This window comes from Urocitellus parryii, chromosome 8, assembly GCF_045843805.1.
Source record: "Urocitellus parryii isolate mUroPar1 chromosome 8, mUroPar1.hap1, whole genome shotgun sequence".
NCBI lineage: Eukaryota > Metazoa > Chordata > Mammalia > Rodentia > Sciuridae > Urocitellus > Urocitellus parryii.
This window is the reverse complement of record NC_135538.1, coordinates 148383635-148404047: the sequence shown is the minus strand read 5'-3', so window position 1 is coordinate 148404047 and position 20413 is coordinate 148383635.

Genomic DNA, 20413 nt, shown 5'->3' with positions numbered 1-20413 from the left:
CATGCAGTGAGAAGCCCAAGTCCCAAGGACAAACCCTACCTCAGTTCCTGGCCACGAGCCAGCACCATTGGCCAGCCATGGACAGAGCCACGTTGGCCATTCAGACCGGCCCACAGGGATGGCAACCGCCCGAGAGCCCCCAAGCAAAAGCCACTCAGCTGTGCTCAGCTGACCCCTGGAAATGTTTTAGAAGGTAGTAACTTTAAGTTTTAGGGAAGTTTGTAATACAACTACAAATAACAGCAGTTTTGAAAAGGCCTATTCTATCCCTTGAGAGGGGTCTTTTATCTATCCTCTTAGCCTCGTAAGGGACACACTGCTTTGGATTTCTCCATTTTGCCCCTGGATTCTTTTTGACTCTGTATTGATGGTTGACAGGTCTCTTCTCTTAGGAAAAGGCATCTTTAATTCAAAATTAAACAATTGTCTTGGTGGAGCGAAGATGTTTTGAATTCCTGCTGTATTTAAAGGAAAAAACATAATGAGGACCACACCAGGAGTGCTACAGTGAAGAGTGCTTTCTCATTCTTAGGTCGGTGTAGATAGATATTCATGTCCCCAAAGGAAAAAAAAATGATGCAGACATATTGAATTCAAACTAAGAAAGTGCAATAAATATTACTGAGAAACACCCTTAACTGTAATCTTGTCAATATGGAGAAATGATAATTATGAATGAATTCCTTATGTTTTTATACTTCTGGTTGATGAGTGTTTCCAAAGTAAATAGAAAGCGCTGTGTAGTAACGATTTGGCCCTCCTGTCTGTCTGTGTTCTTCACTGTGGCTAACGCCTATTTGTTCACAAGTACAATAATGATCTAATTCTGGATAGGGAGAGCTTTCCTCACCACTGGAACTCAGTTTCTAATTCCAGTAAAAAGAATTTTAAAATAATCTTGGGCAGAAAGTGCAATGAGCGTCAGTCTGCTTTGTTTGGATAAAATTGGAATCAACATTTGGAGAGCTGCAGCCTCATAAGGAGGTAATCACATTAGTCACCCTCCTGGTACCACAGGGGGATTCATCCTTTCCTTTCATCAGCCTCTCTGATCCTGCACAATTTTATAAGGTCCCTCACAAAGCCCAATTAATAGTGTTTCTTTCTTCAAAACTCATGAATGTACAATTAATAATCAATGACCTTGGGAGAGTCAAAGAAGCACTTCAGGATTTCTAATCATTTGGAGGGGCAGCTGATTTCCATGAGATATTTTGAAGAGTAGTTTCCTACCTGGTACCTGCTTATTACAGAAAAATTAGATTGAATATTTCTTGCCTGGACTAAGTGGCTGTATTATTATAAAGCTTTGTGAATGCATTTAGTATTTTTTTAAGGTTCACTTGGAACGTTTGATGAACTCTCCATTTGATTTGTATTAAACGTCTTAGTTGCAAGACCGTCTCTGATCGTACGAAGTATCCAGTTGCCCACATTCCTCCACATCTTGCCAGTTTAATGATCTGATATTTTTGTTTGTTGGTGTTAAATGAATTGCTCCTTCCTCTTAGGCCAGAAGCTCTGCCAAGGCACTGGCCTTCCTTGATGAGGTTGCTGTGACATTTTGAGCACCTGCAAGAGTAGCTGGCACTTCAGAAGCTCAGCAATGGCTTCCTCAAAGAGTACGAGTCTAGCTTCCTTATCATAGCAATAATAGTGCACTAATAAATGTCCATCTGGTCTTCACTAGTGGCAAACTAATATGGTTGATACTATTAAATGCAATATCTAACTGGAAAGTTCCTTTGGTTGAAGGAAAATGCTTGGCTAGCCCTCTAACCCAAATGGTATCAATTATTTCCTTTGCTGAAGTAAATGGATCAGTGGAGTTGAAGCAGATCACAAACCAAATTTCTGACATTAACCTCTGAATTCAAATACAGTACCCCATCACCTCCACAAACTGGTAGGGTGTTCTGACCTATCAAACTTCAACGATGCGGTTTTACTTTCTTAGCATCTCTAAGACTGAACTTTCTATCTTGAGCCCAATCTTTCTACAGTGTTGTTAAGTTTTATTGACATTATAGTGGGTATTGGAATAGGAGAGGCCAAATAAGAACTTCCTATGCAAAAACCACTTCATAAAACATGACATGTGGTTTTCAAGAGCACACAGTCTGGAGGCAAACCTACCTGAGTTCAGTCCCAGTCTCACCTCTGTTTATGACCTTGGGCAAGTTAATTAACCTCTATAACCTTTGTTTGTAAAAGAGCATAATATTACCTGCCTCCCAGCATTCTCATGAAGGATTAAATCAGATAAACCTATGAAAAAGAACTAGCTCATTACCCGATGCAAAATGGCACTGGATAATTATTGCATCACTGTTACTAGCTTTACGACTTCTGATCGGTGGTGAGCAAACGAGTGCAATACATGAAAGCTCACTTTTGGGAGCTGAAGTCTTCCCTCCTTCTGCTTTCCCCTGTCAAGTTGGCAATTCCCCCCCCCCCCTTCTCCATCCCTTCTAGATTTTTCCTTACCCTCGCGGTTCCTGGTGACTCGACTCATCTACACAGTGCTTTATGGAACGGTCTGATCTCGTCACTAATCCCTACTTAGCCTATGGTTACATCAGGGTGCCCTCAGTGCTGCCGTCTCAGCTGGGGGTGGCACCTGTCTCCCCTTGTGAGCACAGACTTCCTGTTTCAGATTGAACTCAGTGTCATCACTGAGTAGCTGCGGGGAGACGATCTTCTGCTGCAGACATCCATACCTGTGGGGGCTGAGCAAGTCCACCCTGATGGGTGGAGAGGCTCCTTCCCCCTTGTGCCCCAGAACAGAAGCACAGGCAGGAGACCACGGCTCAAGGGGGGACCATAAGGCTTCTGCACTACTGGACCCTAGATCCCTAACTCAGGATGCTAGCTTTCTTCGCATCATTCATTCAGCCACACAGAGAAACCGTACTATGCACCTGCTGCTCTTTTCCTGGGCAAATTTTATATCCCATAATACAGACCTTTATCAGGTATTTCTGAAGAAAGCATTCAAACTGTTGACATTGGTGCAAATGAGAGGCACTACATGCTACGTTGCATGTAGCATGCCAGAAGGGCTAACCATAAGTAAAATGTCAGTTAGAATTAAAAAGTAGAACTGAGTATTTTTTTTAAATCTATGTATGTAGACTAAATTCCAAGATCTTTGAACAACATTGTATTGAAAATTATTAATTAATTATTAGACTTAATTCTAATAGACACAGAGTCATCTTTAATTAGTTTATCTTGCTGGCGGAATAAATGGAATACAGATATGTGTATGTAATGAGACATTCTCCTACATGCCTATTACTACCTACTTGGGTCAGTGGAGAACGGAGAAACAGTTTAAGTGGAATACAGTTTTCTCCCATCTCTACTTCGGTGCCCAATTATGTTAACGGAGGTTGAAGTCTGTGCCAGGTCATTTTTCATTTAACTGAAGGGCTGCGACTTACTGGTTGTAGCTTGTTCCTGCTTAGATAAACAACTGTAGCAGCCCTGGAGTGTGGCTCATGCTGACCTCACCAGGAAACCATGCGCAGGTGGAAGCATGGTTAGACTTCAAGGTCAGGAGAGTAAAAATTGTCCACATGATTCTCAGATGTAAAACAAACAGCACACTAGCTACTCTGTCTCTTCACTCGTCCTTTGCCCTGTTCCATTGCAGACCTGAGTTTTAATAGTCGTAGTGCTTTGGTCACTAGCTTCTTATAGTGCCTTGGTTCCTGGTGTTGAGTGTCTTGGAGAATTTTGGTGTAAATATGCTCCCATGCTCCCACTGACTCAAGTCAGGTCTAGAAAACAGAATGGGACTGAGGCTGCACATTGGAGAATCGTGAATTCAGAAACTAATCACAGGAGTAAATTATCCAAAGAGAACAAAGAGAGGAGAAGGTGGACCCCTGGGAAATGGCCTTGTTTCTGGTTAGGGGAGAGGAGACTTGAGATGTGATTGGAGAATCAGACAGCCATGGAGACAGGAAGAAAAGGTTGGTTGTTTTTTAAAATACGGGGGCTCAGTGGTAGCATGCTCTCCTAGCATGCATGGGGTACTGGGTTCCATCCTCAGCACCACAGAAAAATGAAATAAGGATATTGTGTCTACCTAAAACTAACATATAAATATTTATATATATATAAAGAGTAGCCAAGTGTGGCCAATGTCCCTGAAGCTCCCACTCCCCTTGCTTCTGTGTAAGAATGCTGCCACTGGACATGACTCACACCAGGGTCCTCAGATGTCTCCTTCCCCCTAAGGGATCTGGAAGGATTCCATGTCGTCCTTCCCCTTCCTCCCCTTCTTTTCCTCCTCCCCCTTCTCAGTACTGAGAATGGAACCCAGGACATCACCCATGTCAGGTAAATGCTCTACCACTGAGCTACGTCCCCAGCACTGCATTTATTTATTTATTTACTTACTTACTTATTTTTTGAGACAGGGTCTTGCTACGTTGCCAGGTGGCCTTGAACTTGAGCTCCTCTTGCCTCAGCCTCCCGGGCAGCTGAGGTCACAGGTGTGGCCACCACACTTGGCTCCCGTCTTCTTCTTCAGCGGCAGACTCACCCTCTGTTGGGAAGGGAGTACACACGACTAAAATAAAACAAGTAAGAAAACCCATCTAGGAATTCCCCAGACAACTTGCCCAGTGTGGGTGGTTAATTCTTGCTTCACGCACAGTGGTAAGGATTTAGATGTGAGCAGAGTTAGATGTGAGCACATCCTTGGACGAGCTAAAGACTTTGATCTGGAGAGTTAGCCAGGAATAGTTTTGGAAATCTTTTTTTAAAGTTTTTATTTTATTTGTTCCCTTTAGATAAACATGAGTCGAAGCTAATTTCTCTTGTACCAGCACTATCAGTAATTCACCACCCAGTGTATATCCTGAACACAGAAAGCTAAAGAATCTAGTGGCCATCAGTTATTGTTCTTGGAATGATCATGGCATCCCTAAGTGTCATTATCTGGGCATTGCAGGAACACCTAGACTAGGGGATCAAAGGAAGATAGGCATATGACTTGTGTATTATTTGAAAAATGATGGAATTGTTAAATAAATTGCATTTATTTTTCCAGTGAACTTTATGCCACAACTACCTTTCTAAATGCCAGATAAGAGCAATTTGGTGATTTTTTTTCCATCATGAGATAACGTATTTCAGATACTTAGGATATTTTCAGGGTTTACAGAGAGACGTTGCATTGCGATTGTGAGGAACACTCGGATAAAATATTTAAAACTGAAACAGTCTTCGAAGGTTCTGGCTAACAGTGGTCAAAATATAGCAGACTTTTCTGTAATATCATTTCTCTGCAGAACAGAGGAACAATTACCTGTCTGGAAATTCAACCTATTGTTTTGACAAAAATGAGAGTTATCATAACTTATGAAGCTCTTTGTGCCACATATATACATTTGCGTCCATATGATGCTAAGGGTGAGTCTCCAAAGTGGTCTTCTCAGTACTGAGTCTAGTTCTTAAACCACGATAACACCAAACAAACAAAGTCACTTCTTCCTAAAGCCTCAGATGATCCATGTGGTTTGAATATCAGACTTTGGCATTGGTTCTAACAGGGTTGCTTTTCTGTAGTGCAGGCAGCCACAGACAATATTGTCTTGCTACTTGGTTCATTACACTTGTGAAACTGAAAGAGATCTGGGGTCATTCTAAACAATCTTTCCTATGAGTTTTGCGTGTGTTACAATACCCTGGTGGTCCTATGGAGAAGAAACCAGGCAATCAGGGTAAGTGACCCAACTTGAATGTCAACAGGAATTTTATGATCAAAGTGACTTTTTATTCTTTGTAAAATAAGGAGGCTGCTTCTGAAAGTGGGGTTCATTTATTTTAGTTGAATAGAAAGGGTTTCCTTAAAACATCTGGCACACAGTGTGTCTTCCAGTCTCTTTTCTCCTTACTTTAGCTTTCCACGAAAATTCAGTCTTTGGAAGAACTTTCTCAATATTTCTCAATTCTTAGTGCTGGTAATCCCGGAAGGAGGAGGATCGGGTGATGTTTTAAAGTGATGAAGTGACACGGTACCAAAGAGGCAGCTTGTCACTAAATCACATCAACTCTGCTCAGGTGAGTAATGGCCACACCAGAGAAACTGTACTTTTCAGGGAGTGGAGAAATTGCAAGGAATTTGGGGTGTGAGTCTGTAGAAACCATCCTCGACAAGGCTTTTAAACAGGGCAGAGATTTTGTGTTCTATGTATGGAACAAATGTCTTAGTATTTTTCAAAATAAGAATTAAGATGCTTTAAAAAAAATTAATGACTTTTCTCAACTATGATCAGAGACTTGTAGAAAATCCTCATCTTTCCTGGGTGAGTGATGGATGAGCTTTTCCCACTATGACCACAGGAACTTACTGAAGAAGCTGAATTGAAAGAGCTGAAAGGATTGGGCCGCAAACTGTGTTTTTATTCTCTCCTATGAAAAAGTTTCTACTGTTATTCTCTGCAAGGCACGCAGCACTTGGAGACAGTATATAAGAGTCAGTCCGCAACCATTCTGTGTGATCAGGAGTGAACTAAATGTCAGAGACTCAGCGTTCTAGATCAACAATTTTCAGGATTGATACATCTTAATCAAGTAATTAGGTGACTTTTTCGGTGGTGTTTTCCACACCAGAGAGAGGAACAGATTTGCCGCTTTGCTCCGATGGCTGCTAGCAGCAGTGTGGGTTGTTAACAGAGACGTTTACACGGAACCACCAGTTGGCAGGGGCTAACACTTTATTACTTGCTATTCCCACATGCTGAGGATTGTGGGAGCCTGCCAAGCTCTCCGTCTCGTGTCGCTCTGCAGTATAATAACAACAATAGCAACAAAAGCCTTCCAGAGAGGAGAGAGGAGGAAATCGAGTTACAGGAAGAAGTCCCTGCCTTCATGTGGGACCGAGATGGAATGGGAGATTTTTAGTGGCTCTTCCGTTTCCTGATCTTTCTCTTTCCTCTCTCTCCCTCCCTTTAGAAAGCATTTTAACTCGAGGTTGATGCTACTCAAACTTGAGTCCTGAGTGTCAGCCCGGGAGGGAGCCTGTTGAAATGTGGGCTGGGGTTCTGCAGGTTGAAGGAGGGACTGGAGCTCCATCATCTCTGACGCTCAGGTACAGCTGGTGTTACTGCCCTGGATGGTGACGCAGACGGCCCGGGTGGAGAATGACAGGAGGAATACACCTGGCCATGTCTGACAGTGATGCTGTGGGCGCCTGTGAGCAAGGGCTCTCCAGTGACAGAAACGCCTTTCAGCCGCCTTCCAAATACCTGGGCTTGAACCTTTGTTGCATTAGGATCCTATTCAGTAGCCTCACCTGTATTGCAGAAACCATTAGATGTCCAAAGATCCGCACCCTAGTCCCAGCGCTGACACTGAGCCGTGGCATGATGACAGGCAGGCTGTGTGTCCTTCCTGGCTCCCGGTTGGCTCATCTGCATCTGCTGGGATTGCACGTTCCTGACAGTGAAGTGCCAACTTGGTGACATGTCCTAACCTGCCTGTTGAAAGGTCCTGGAATCCAGTGACGTACTTGAAATCAATCACATCGGCATCTGCCTTGGTCCTTTTGTCCTTGATAACATACAAAATAAGAAAAATCTGCTTCAAAGAATGAACGGGCCTTGAGATCAATACAGGTGAGGTTACTGCTGGGGATCAGGCCTTTAGCATCCTGTGAGTTCATAGGACACCTGAGCCCAGGTAACTGAGGGCAGACCATGACAAAGGTCAGGAGCAGGTGGCCAAGCAGACCCTTGTGTGTGTCTGCAAACGACACAGAAACCCAGAAATGAAAGTACTGTGGCTAGGAAGGCAAGGAACGTGTCTTGTAAGGGTCAAGGATCCAGTGTGGGGACTGACCAGCCTGTAGGAAGCAGGAACTGCTCACGAGGAGGGCTGCTCTGCTCCCTGGGAGGGCTGACAATGCGGAAGCTGAGCTCTTCTTAGATGGACTTGGATTAGAAAAAAGAAGGTGGGGACTGATGGAGAGGTGGGGAGGGAAGCCTTCAGAATCTATGAGTCTGGGTAAAATGAAAGCCGAGAGCCCCCCACCCAGACAGTGGGGAGACGGCACCATGACAGTGCTGACCTGGAAAGCCAGCGCCTTCCTTCTCTGGAGGCTGCCTCCACTGTCAGAGTATTTTTATTTCTTGTTCTATATCCCACAAAGTAAATTTAAAAATCCAAATTATTAGCATGAATCTTGAGGGATTTAAACTTGGGTAATGCCAATTAGAGTATTTAATGTGTATGTGGAATTACCAAAACGGCCTATTTTACAGCTCATACATGCATATATACTTAGTTTTTGCCACGACACTGAAAACACAGCACAATGACATTTGTGACTTTTTTAATGGACACTTCTGATCAGAACTCTCTACCTTTGGTTTACTGGCAAGTAAGCAACGACTTTTAAAAAGAAGGAAGACAAACGGGAAGGGAGGGAAGGAGGAGGGAAGTGGGTGCGGGCTCTCTCTTTTCTGCTGGGTTTCATTTCCAGCCTAAGCAGTTGATTGACACAAGGCAGCCATGGGGTTGAAGGGACCAGTCGGACTGCTGGTTGACTGTGTTCTGGAATGCCAGGCTCTTCTTCTAAAGTGTTGGAAGCCTGTTTTGGTTGGAAAAGGAAGGGCGGTTTCCTGGGGTCAGTATCCCCACCCCTCACCCTGCTGACTCAGTGGCCAACTTAGCATGTTTTTCTTTCCCTTGCCCTAGGTCTCACTGAACCCCCATGTAGTGTGGCTCCAGTAGGACTCTGTGCCCAGGGGCTTCGTGGATGCCACAGTGAGTGGGGAGGAAGCAAACGTGCACAGGCTTATTGGGCACATTTCCTCTCTTCATAGAGGAAGTGTATGCTCCTGAAAAGCCACGCGTCAGAGCGGTCACCCCCTTGTGTCTGTATTTGGAAGTGGGAGGTCTTTGGGAGGCAATTAGGTCACAAGAGTAGAATCCTCATGATTCAGTGGTCAGTGGTCTTGGAAGAACAGGCTAGAGAGCTAGCTGGCTCTCTTTCTTGCATGTGTGGATACAAGGAGAAATTGTTTGTCTGCAGCCTAGAAGAGGGTCCCCAGCAGGATTCAACCACACAGACACCTGATCTGGAACTGCCAGTTTTCAGAACTATAAGCAATAAAAATCTGTGTTTAGGCTACCCAGCCTATGGTCATTTGCTGTATCAGCCCAAACTGACCGAGTCAACCACATGTCCCAAGGGATTTCACTCACAAAATACAAATTCACAGCTAAAATTGTTATGGATTGCAAGTCACAACCAGCAGAATATTGAGCAAATGAGGTGCACTAGGCAACACACAGGTCACAAGGCACATTAAGTTAGATGAGAAAATCAAGGCATTGGCTGACCTCTGAAAAGTCAGGAAAAGAATCCAGTAATCAGAATTGCACTAGAGGATCAAAGTACAAAGAAAGGTTAGGCTAAATTAATATTGAGCCTCAGGGATGAAGGAAAGGATTGATCTCGAAGTTGGGAGTCATGAAAGGTATGAGGCTTGGAGATATGTGGCATGACTGGATAATGTACATGCCTTGAAAATGGATTCATTACATGAATGTTTGTGTAATATTTCTCTCACTGTAGAGTTGAAGGAATTTGAAGGGATTCTGATTTTACAAATGAAGAAATTGAGACCCAGAGGGATTCAGTGATTGGAAATGGCTTGCTCACCTTGCTAGTCACAGAGCAAGTATTAACCCAGGTATCAAGAGTCCTGATGCAATATGCTTTGGAGTACCCCAGGCTGGTTCCTCGAGAGCTCATTAAGATGGCAAGAGGTCTCTACTGGGGTGCTGCAATGTGCTTCATGGCCGCACAAATAATCAGAAAAAAGCTCAGAGAAAACACACTGTGTCCTCCTACTCAGATACTCTACTATAAAATACACTCTTTCTTTGACTTTAGTGAGTGGTGTTAGCAGTTGTGTTTTCCCAGCAAGACTTCCGCAAATGGTGATTGGGATATTTAAGGACCAGATGCTGCCTTATTCTGAAGGAGTGATGGATTTGGCTTTGCACCGAAGATATAAGGGAGGCGGGGTCACAAGTCAAATGTTACGTAGGTGGTTGCTGACAGATTAGTGCAGAGTAAGTGAATGGGGGCTTTCAATGGCAATGGAGAAGGGTTCTGATGACCTTCGGATCAAAAGTCTTGTCAGATAAGCTGTCCCTACCCAGGATGTTGTTTTTTTTTTTAATATAAATATAATATAGAATATTATATATAATATATATATTTGTAATTGGACACAATATCTTTATTTATTTATTTTTATGTGGTGCACTGGGCCACAACCCCAGCCCCAGGATGTTGGGTTTTTATTCCCTAAAATCTCCATTTAGACACAGAAAGAAAACCAAAAAAAAAAAAACCAAAACAATAAAAAAATTAAAGCAAAAGGTGCCAGTCTACTTTTGCAAAGTCTGAGAGCAAATTCCATCTGCTGAGATAACTGAGAATAATGGAGAACGAATGGCTTCACCCTTTTCCTAAGGTCCAGGATAAACTGCCAACCCACCAAGCTGAACCCAGACTCCGACGCTCTGGGTCTGTGCTGCTGCTAGCAACTGGCTCGCCTCATGAAGGTCGAGCTTGAGGCCACCAGAGTGCTCACACGCTCCTCTGCCTCCCTGGCACCTCTCCTGGGTATTCGTTTTGAAACTAAAACTACCAGAGGATAATATGACAGGGAGAAGCAACTGGCGTGGATGAAAGCAGAGCTGGCTGCAGGATATTGCGTCCTGAGAGGTCAGGTTCCAAGAAGTCGAACATGGTTGGTTGGAAGGTGGACGTGAAGAACATGGAGAGCTGACAACTTACCCCCCCCCCCTTTTTTTTGCTATATTTTCAAAAGCTTTAGAATATGAAATAAATAATGGAGAAACAATGAACTCTAAGCTAGCAGAATCACACACATCTGATGTTCTACCAGGGAGAGGAGCCTTAAATATGTCTTCCAGGTTCAGATTAGGAAACGAATTCTACCCAAGCCCCAAAGGACACTGAATCAGATCAAGTCAAAGATACAAACCATTTCTCCTGAAAAATGTGGTTTCTGGGTAGAAGTCTCCTTGTTACAGGACAGGCATGCTGAAAGTATGATATCAGTCAAGTTGAGTGTTATGGAGTGAATATTTGGGTCCCATGCCCCAATCCATAGGCTGCAATCCTGACTTGCAGTGGGATGGTATCAGGATCAGCATTAGTGCCCTCAGACTAGAACCCCAAGGGCATTCCCCCTTCTATGTGCCAGTCACAGAGAGATGAGAGTCGGCCATCTCAGCGCCAGGAGCAGGCCCTCACCGGACCTCAAGTCTGCTGGTGCTCATTGTGCGCTTCTCACCCTTCAGAACTGTGAGAAATAAGCCACCAGTTTGTAGTATTTTTGCCACAGCAGCCTGATTGAGACAATTGACAAATTAGCAGAAGTGCAAATTAAAAGGGAATACCATGATAAAGATCCCAAACAATGGCCTTCTTGGAGTATGATTTCCTGGAGGAGGCAGAATGAAGTTGGAGAAAACCCCTGGAGAGTCTCAGGAGACTGCACAAAACAGAGAGAGACCCGAGGAGTTCCCAAGGGTGGGCAGAGAGGCATCGTGACGGAAAGGGAAGGGGTGCCCTTCAAAAGAAGCCCGAGGACACAATGAACCAAGCACAGAAATAAGAATCTTTGCTACAGAGAGAGAAAAGGTGCACTGATACCCGGATAGATTGGAGTTTTTGATCCTGAGGACAAACTGAAGAAGTTCTCCAAGAATATAGATCTTCATAGAGTGGATTGTTTCAAAACTATTTTAAAAGAAAAACCACCAAAATTATAAAAATAATAACCAATCTTTACAAGTAATTAAAAGATGAGAAAGATAGGTGATAGTTGTTGATAGATAATAAAACAACTTATACCAAGAGAATATTGATATTTCCGAGAGAGAGAGAGAGAGAGAGAGAGAGAGAGAGAGAGAGAGAGAAAAGAATAGATATAATAATCAATGATATAACTAAAAGGACACTTCGGGGGAAAGTGACCTGTGTCTTCAAAGCAAAGTGTCTCCTTGCTTCCAATCAAAATTAATTAAAAAGGAGCCAAAGTGAAACCCATCCTTAAAAAAACAGAAGCAAAAAAAAAAAAAAACCCAAGCAACTGTTTGTAACTAGAAAAGGGAAGAGGAAAGATTTTCACTTATATTCTGATAGAAAAATAAATTGGTGAAGAGACCCAAGGGTGTTAGGAGCATCTGCATATTTTGGATTCCAAGGCACAACTGTATTTTATCTTGGATTGTGTTTGCCCATATGAGCATGATTGTAAAAAATATCAACAAAACATTTGGGATCTGTGATTAATATTCAGTTTTTTTACAAAAGGATACTAAACTACATGCTTGGTAGAACTTGTTCCATCTGTGCACATTTAAGTGCATGTGGAGACACGAACGTTATCTACCTACATGTGTGCACGTGTGTATTTACGTGTACAGAGCAGGCATACGTGCAAATCTCAACCTGCAGGCAATCTCTGAAAACTTGAAGTGACCACTTCCTACTTGGTTAATTTTATTCAGAGAGACAGGTGAGCATGGTAGAAAGATAATACCAGATAGCTCTGCTTTTGTCACTAATATCGGACACTCCCTGAATAGAAAGTGATACTCCATGACGTGTATGCATTCTTCCTCAATAGTATTTAGTGCAATTTTACTGCCATTAGCAAACCGAGGAAACTGAGATGGTGGAAATTACCATCTGAAATTAAGGTCATGAACTTTAATGGCTAAGTTATTGATGGTTTTAAGGCATGACTTTGCCCAAATGACCTGAGAGTGTTCTTTCTTGTCTTTTTTTTTCCTACAATGATTTAAAATATAACAATTTAAAGAAGAAAAAAGTGTGTTTGTATTCGACAAGACACTCAACAAAGTATTTTTCTCTAACTGGTGAACATTTTTTAAATCATGTTTCACTTTGTGTTTGCACCTGGTACAGAGCAAGCTAAGAATCAGAAGGCAGGTGAGGGTGGATCAATTAGTCCTCTGAGCCTCACTGAACAGGGAAGGATGCAGAAGCCAAAATCTAGAATACATTATGTAAGAAGGAACTTTGCAAATATTGTCCTATATATAGCTAATCTTTACAAAGCACCTAATATGTGCCCATTGTTTCTATTTTCTTTTTTTGACAGTGTATTTTATTTAACCTAATAATAATTCTGTGGGGTTCTCTACTTTTCTAAATACTATGATGAATGTGGAATATGAATCCATACATGAATTGATACATGCATCCACATAGGAATCTACATATGAATCCATACATGAATAATGTCCCTTCTGTCCTGTCTCCCCAGGGCTTTCTGGGAATCTCAAATAGAAATTTGAATGGACTAGGAACTTGGTGTTTGAAGACAGGTCTCCTGCACACTCTTGTCCTTACTGAGAGGCTACTACAGATCGGGTGGAGAGTCACAGGCTAGGGGGCAGTGACCAGAGAGCCAGGAAAGGCCTCCATGTCAGAAGCTGGATTCCAAAGTTGTCCTAAGGTGGGGAAGTTAATGCACAGAGTCCTGGGGCTGATTCTCAACTCTTTGTTATCTAGATTTTCAAGTTCAAGATTCCTCAGCATCAAATGGTACTGACTACCAAGATAATCCAAGACTAACGTGAACTTCATTTCATCTCTCCTCCCCCAAACTTAAAAATCCCAAACTTGTTGCTTTAGGATAAATTGTGCAGAAACACTTCAGCTACATGTGACTTTGTGAAAGCTATATTCAGCATTCCCTTTTTCTCTTTGTTTTTTCAAGAGTGGCTCTAGGAGGATCATTAGGATATTAGAGAGCCATTTATCTATAATTCCCCTCTACATTCTTGTCTTTTTTTCTTGTACTGAGTGCCATTTTTTTAAAAAAAATAACAATATTTTATGTCTAATACTTCTATTTGGTTCAGTCAAGCTCCCAAACCTTTAGTAACCACAGAGAAAATTCAATCTGAATTTCCAGAAGGTGCTTGGCAACATTTGTCCCCCTCCAAGGGGAAAGAGGTACATATTCACAGAGACATGGCAGTGCAGTGGAAAATACATACACTTGAAAATAAGATGTGCAAGGTTCAAATCTGTGACCTTGAGCAAGTCATCTATTATTTTTCTAAGTCTTATTTTATTTAACCAAATGCGCTAAGGAGCTGAACAGACACTCCTCAGAAGAAGATATACTTCAATCAATATATGAAAAAATGTTCAACATCCCTAGTAATTAGAGAAATGCAAATTAAACTACTCTAAGATTTCATCTCACATAGTAAGAATGGCAGTTATCAAGAATACAGAAAATAATAAGTGTTGGCGATGATGAGGGGAAAAAGGCACACTCATACATTGCTGGTGGGACTGCAAATTGGTGCAGCTAATCTGGAAAGCAGTTGGAGATTCCTTGGAAAACTTGGAATGGAGCCACTATTTGACCCCGCTATCCCACTCCTTGGTCAATACCCAAAGGACTTAAAAACAGAATACTACAGACACAGCCACATCAATGTTTATAGCAACACAATTCACAATACCTAAATTGTGGAATCAACCTAGATACCCTTCAATAGATGAATAGATAAAGAAACTGTGTTATATATACACACAATGGAATCTTACTGAGCATTAAAAGAGAATAAAATCATGGCACTTGCAGATGGAGTTAGAGAATATTATGCTAAATGAAGTAAGCCAATCCCAAAAAAACCAAAGGCCAAATGTTGTCTGTGATAAGTGGATGCTGATCCATAATGGGGATGGGGGAGGCATGGGGAAAATGGAGGAACTTTGACTCCCTCCCTTTGGGAGGGAGGATAGGGAGGGTGCATGGGGGCAGGAAAGATAGTGGAATGAAATAGATATCATTACCCTAGGTATATATGTGTAGGACTGCATATAGGGTGTGAAGCTACAACATGTACAACCAGAGAAATGAAGAGTTGTGCTGCAATTGTGTAGAATGAATCAAAATGTATTCTGCTGTCATAGATACATAATTAAAATAAATTAATTTTTTTAAAAATGGGGTCAGAGACATAACAATTAACCAAGAGCATTGTGAGGATGAAATGAACAAATATGTAAGTCCATTTAACACGTGAAATGCAAAGCACATTTGGCCCATGGTGGAAGATCAACACATTTTAGTACTAGTTCCCTTGTTTGTGTGGAAAATCACCTGCTAAATTCTTGGGCATATTTCTGGACCACAGATTTTGAGCTCATGTTTGCTTCTGGTCTCTGTATGGTTCTTCATTGCAGATCTTGCCTAATCAATGGCACAATCTATACCAGAGATGAAGAAGGATGTACCCTGGATTTGGTAGATTCAGCTGTGACACATCAGCCCCTCCAAGGCCACTTGCAGCCACTCCCAAGCAACCTACAGGAAACTTGGGGATTGCAAAGGGGTACTCTGGATGCCACCAAAACATGGAAAAACTTGAACAAAAGCAGAATCACATGGTTTCAGCGTGAGAAGTCACCTTAGATGTCATCAGACTTCCAAATTTCTTTGTTATACACATTAAGAGATGTTATGTATTGTGATGCAGCACTCACAAACACGCGTCTGTATGCCTGTAAACAAGAAAAAATCTTAAAAAATATAAAAAGACACTTTTACTGTGGGCAGAATAGTCCACTATTTTCTGTCCTGTTTAATTTCAAAATAATGTTCACCAGTGACACTAAAATGACTTTTTAATTGGTGATTTGAAAAACAGTGATCTCCACCTGTAGACCTACATTGAAGAAGACATTGAAATTTCTATACGTCTATCTGGTCAACCTCAATAAAATCTCTGTGGTTTATTTTTGCTGCTTATATTTAAATATAATACCTGAGGGGTTTTTATTTTGTGTTTTAAACTCATGTGTATCAGGGGCCGAGAGCTAACAGAATTCAGGATGCCAGGCCAACCACACACTTCAAGGTGCTCATGTGGACCTTTTCCACAGTCAGCTCAGCTCTTTAGTCTAGACTGCAATGTCACCAAAAGCTATGGGTGTACCATGACCTTGTGGATAACCCAATGACATTACAAGTCTGAGTCATGTTTTCTTGAGAGAAGTCTTTAGCAGTATCCTAAAAATAACTTCACACTCTCTTGTTCCTCCAACCACCTGGTTTGATGGTCAGTGAGGTGAACTGAATAAAATGAACACCGTGGCGGTTGTTCCTAGGCTTGCTGTGCCAGCTTCGGGTAACCCCTGGGCTTCCGCCGCTGCCCACGACCTGGATAGTCCTGTCCAGCATGGTGTTCCTCTTGACTCTCTTTTGGAAGTTGCCTTGTGGAGATAAAAAGGGATATTTTTTTTCATCCCCAGAGATTGGGTGAACACAAGTTTAAGTAGCAGTTACAGCAAGAAATATCATCCAAACATGGAATTGTTTGAAAAATGTATGTGACTTTCGAGTTCCACTCAATTGTCTACAGTTTGAAACTACACATAATTGTCAATTGGCTTACTTAATTTTTTTTTCATCGGATTCTGCTGCAGATGCAGAGTCCCTGCTACTCGGGGGAGTTGTCTTCGCAGAATGTGTGTCTCCTGTTGAGAAGCACCTGGGCTGTGGACGCAGAATGATCCGGATTCAAGGGCCACCTGTCACTGACCACCTTCGTGAAGCAGGAGAAGAACATATTTCCTCCATCTTCAGTTTCCTCACAGCCAAAGACTAATAATAAAGTGGAGGAGAATAATAAGTGGAACGAAGAGGGTGACGTGGCGAGCACCTCTCCTGTGACCATGAATGTCCCTCCTCCCGGCGGCATTTCCTTCTGGAAGGGCAGTTGCTACAGTGAGCAGAGCAACATGACTCTCAGGTTGGTTATCCGTGTTTTAAAATCAACCGATCGTTAGATGCTCTGTGAACAAGTAGCCGCCGATGGCTTAGTTAGTCCGTGACCCACAGAATCTGTGAGCATCTACGGTTGGAAACTCATTTCTGGTGACATCCCTGATGCTCTTCATATTAGACCATCACAGAAACTGGAACTGACAAGCTCATCTCATCGTTGGTGATCAAATCCAGATTTCAAACACACACTTCAGTTTTTCTGGGTAATAATTATTGGGTCAAATAATCCCTAAGAATAGATAAGCTTAATTATTCAGATTTAATAATTATTACCCATCAAAATTCCAGCTGTGTTTTTGGCACTTGTATCTCTGCTAGGTGATGATGTGTCATTTCCATCCCGACGGAGGTGAGTCATCTCCCCACTTCATAACCCAACGATCTGTCCTCTGGTGTTGTCCTAGTGACTGCCTCGTCAAAAACAAGGAGCCAGAGGGCAGAAAAATCATACCTGCGTCCCCAGCTGGGTCAGCCGGGCCACAGTGACTTTTTTTTTTTTTTTTTTGAAAAGTAAGTTTCCATGACAGTAAAATCTTCTGGTTCTTATCATGTCAATCACGTTGATCCCTATTGTGCTTCTGAGAATCATAAATAATTCAAGGTCAAAGACAGATTGAAGGGAAGGAGGCTTATTCTGGCTCTGGTTAGACACATTTTCTCTTGCTGCTTCCAATGTCCTAGAGGGCAGAGAACACGATGTAGTTTGCAGCCCAACGCCTGTCGCTGTACATGCTGCTCAGAAACCCCCTCCTCTTTATCTTTGTCACCTTCTTGTCTGGAAAAACAAAACAAAACTACTGTTTGAAAGAAGCAGCAGAGATTATTTGTATCATTCCAGGCTTTTCTTGCCATGAGTATTTTTTGGTTTTCTCTTGATTTCTATGTTTTGTTCAGATGAGGATGTTCTGATTTGCGTGATGGGATCAGGTATGAGTGTGAGCACCGGTAATTAGCCAGTATTGAAAGTTCCTGTTAGAGAAGAACAGACTCCAACGAAAAGTCAATTTCCTTTGGCACTCATGAACAGGAATGACCTTTATGTGGCTGTAAAGCAGACAATGCTAATCCAGGCTGTCCTGCAAGGCTACTGGTCTCACGGAATAAAATGACCTAAGGAGCCTTTTCAAGAACATAATCAATGTGCTGTTAGTAAAACAAGTAGTGCTGCCCTCAAATCCTGTGCAATGTGCTGCGTCTTGTTTTCAGAGCTTTACGCAGAGAAGTCTCTGTAAAGAAAAAGAAAAAAATAAAGAGGCTGTCTCAAATCTCTATTAAAGAATCGGGAACTGGAGCTGCTCCCAGAAAAATGGATGAAATGGGCATTTTTTTTTTCTCTTGGGAAATGACAGCTGAGCATTCTAGACTACAGAGAAACGGAATGAGTGGGCGTCCCGGAGGGGACCAATAGCCAGAGCAGAGCTCAGCAGGCACCACCACGGAGGTGGCCAGGAAGGTCCCCAACGTCGGGAGCAAGAGAGAAGAATGTGGAAGCAGAGAACGTGTCCTTCATACTAGTGCTCATGGGAACCAGGGCCAGCCACACGTGGTCATGCAAAATTAAAAAGTGATGATAAGACCTGGAGATGGAGGAGATGGCGTGAGTTACGGAGTAGGAGGGCAGGCGACCTGTTGCTGGTGGAATTGTGAGTTTCTTCCTGATCCTGGAAACAATTCTAGAAACATCCATTTGAAAAATGCACGGTCCTATTAACCTAGCCATATCTCTTTGGGGCTTCATCCTTTTACAGAAATGAAAACACAATGGGGATGTTAGGAGTTAGAGTTTAGAACTGCTTTTGGGATCTAGTAGGAAAAGTTTCTTGGAGCATTGTGTATACTGGCAAAAAACTGTTAAAAATCTGAATACCTGTGGCCAGGGGAATGGTTGAGTGACTGGTTTATTTGTGGGCTGAAACGTGATGGGACTGTTAAAAGAGATTGAACTGTATCTCTACTATTGACTTGGAATTTTTAGTAAAGTAAGTCAGAGGAAAACATTGTACAGGATGATCCCTGAAGAAAAACCTTGACAGAACCCCAATAAAGGTGGATCAGTGCATATGGGATTTAAGAGCCCAGAGAAAAGGGTGAAAATGAAAACCATGAAGTTGATCATTTTGGTTTCTTTTGATAGGAAAAGGTCAAAGGTGGAAGTAATTATAATAGAAAAATTGGCAAAGTAAAGAAAAAGTCCTTGACAAAATGAAAACACGTAGTCTATCAAAAATTCATGATTTTGCTCTGTGTGTCTGTGAGCAATCGATACATAACAAACATGGCAAATGCAGTGGCTCAAAAATACTCATTACATATTTCTCACACATCTAGGGGTGGGTGGGTGGCTGGTTCTGTTTGTCTGGACAGGGCATAGCAATTTTCAGAGTGTCTCAAAAAAATAAGATTAGTCATCTTAGGAAATGATTCTAAGTGACTTATGTATATCCCAAGTTTCTTGTAAGGAATCCTGGATATGTCACCAGGTGTCTTGTAGTACTATGACAATGACGACAATGACTACCCTATCACTACTACTACTTCAGGTTATCATTTATTAAGTACCTACTGTATGCAAGGAACAAGAAAAGGAACGAACTTTCACATACATTTTCTCATTTTTTCCATAAGCAATCCTATGAGGTACACATTCCAAGCATTGATTTATAAATAAGCAAATTGAGACTCGGAGAATTAAAATAACTCATATGGCGATTAATGCAGCAAAACTGGCCAGCTCTTAGTGTTCTGCATCCTGGATATTCAAATTATCTCCAATCAAGGGAATAGCGGTAATAAGACACAGGTAAACATAATTTGTCTTATTAGCATAGTCAACGTATGAAAATCCTAACAATAAGAATGAAGCAGTGATACAAACTAGATGTTGTCCTTTTTGTATTTTGTAGTATTGGCTGTACCATGTTTTGTTCATAAATGTTCACGTGGGGGTTGAGCGTGTGGGCCACACCAGAAAGCTATAGTTTTATTATCAATAACATTTGGTGGCATAGGTATTTTTCCCAACTCCTAACTTGGTAAGGAGTGCCCCACGTTTTGGTGTGAGCAGACAAAGTCATTGCCAGTGGTGGTTCCTTTCTGTTCTGTTCCACATCTATACCCACCCTCTCTTGTTTATGCCAACATTCTCTCTCCTCTCACTTTTCCTCCATTGGTTTAGGCACCAAGTTTTTTCCTCTTAATGCACCAAATAATCTCATCATTTCTTCTCACTGTAGTAAAACATACTCCGGAATTGAATGGCCACCTTGGAAAACATCCTATGTCTTACCCTGTGTGTGGCCAGTTTTGAGCACAGCTGGTTCTCACGAATTTCCTCTGGCTGAGAATCCCCCCTTTTTAGTAGCCTTCCTAAGCAGATCAGCTTGTATTCATAATTTCCCAAAGGACAAACCAAAGGCCTTATCATTGAGGTCACTTTTCATAGGGAACACTAGACTGGATTGGACTCTTGAATGCCCTAAGCATGACTCAGTGGGAGAGTGAACAAC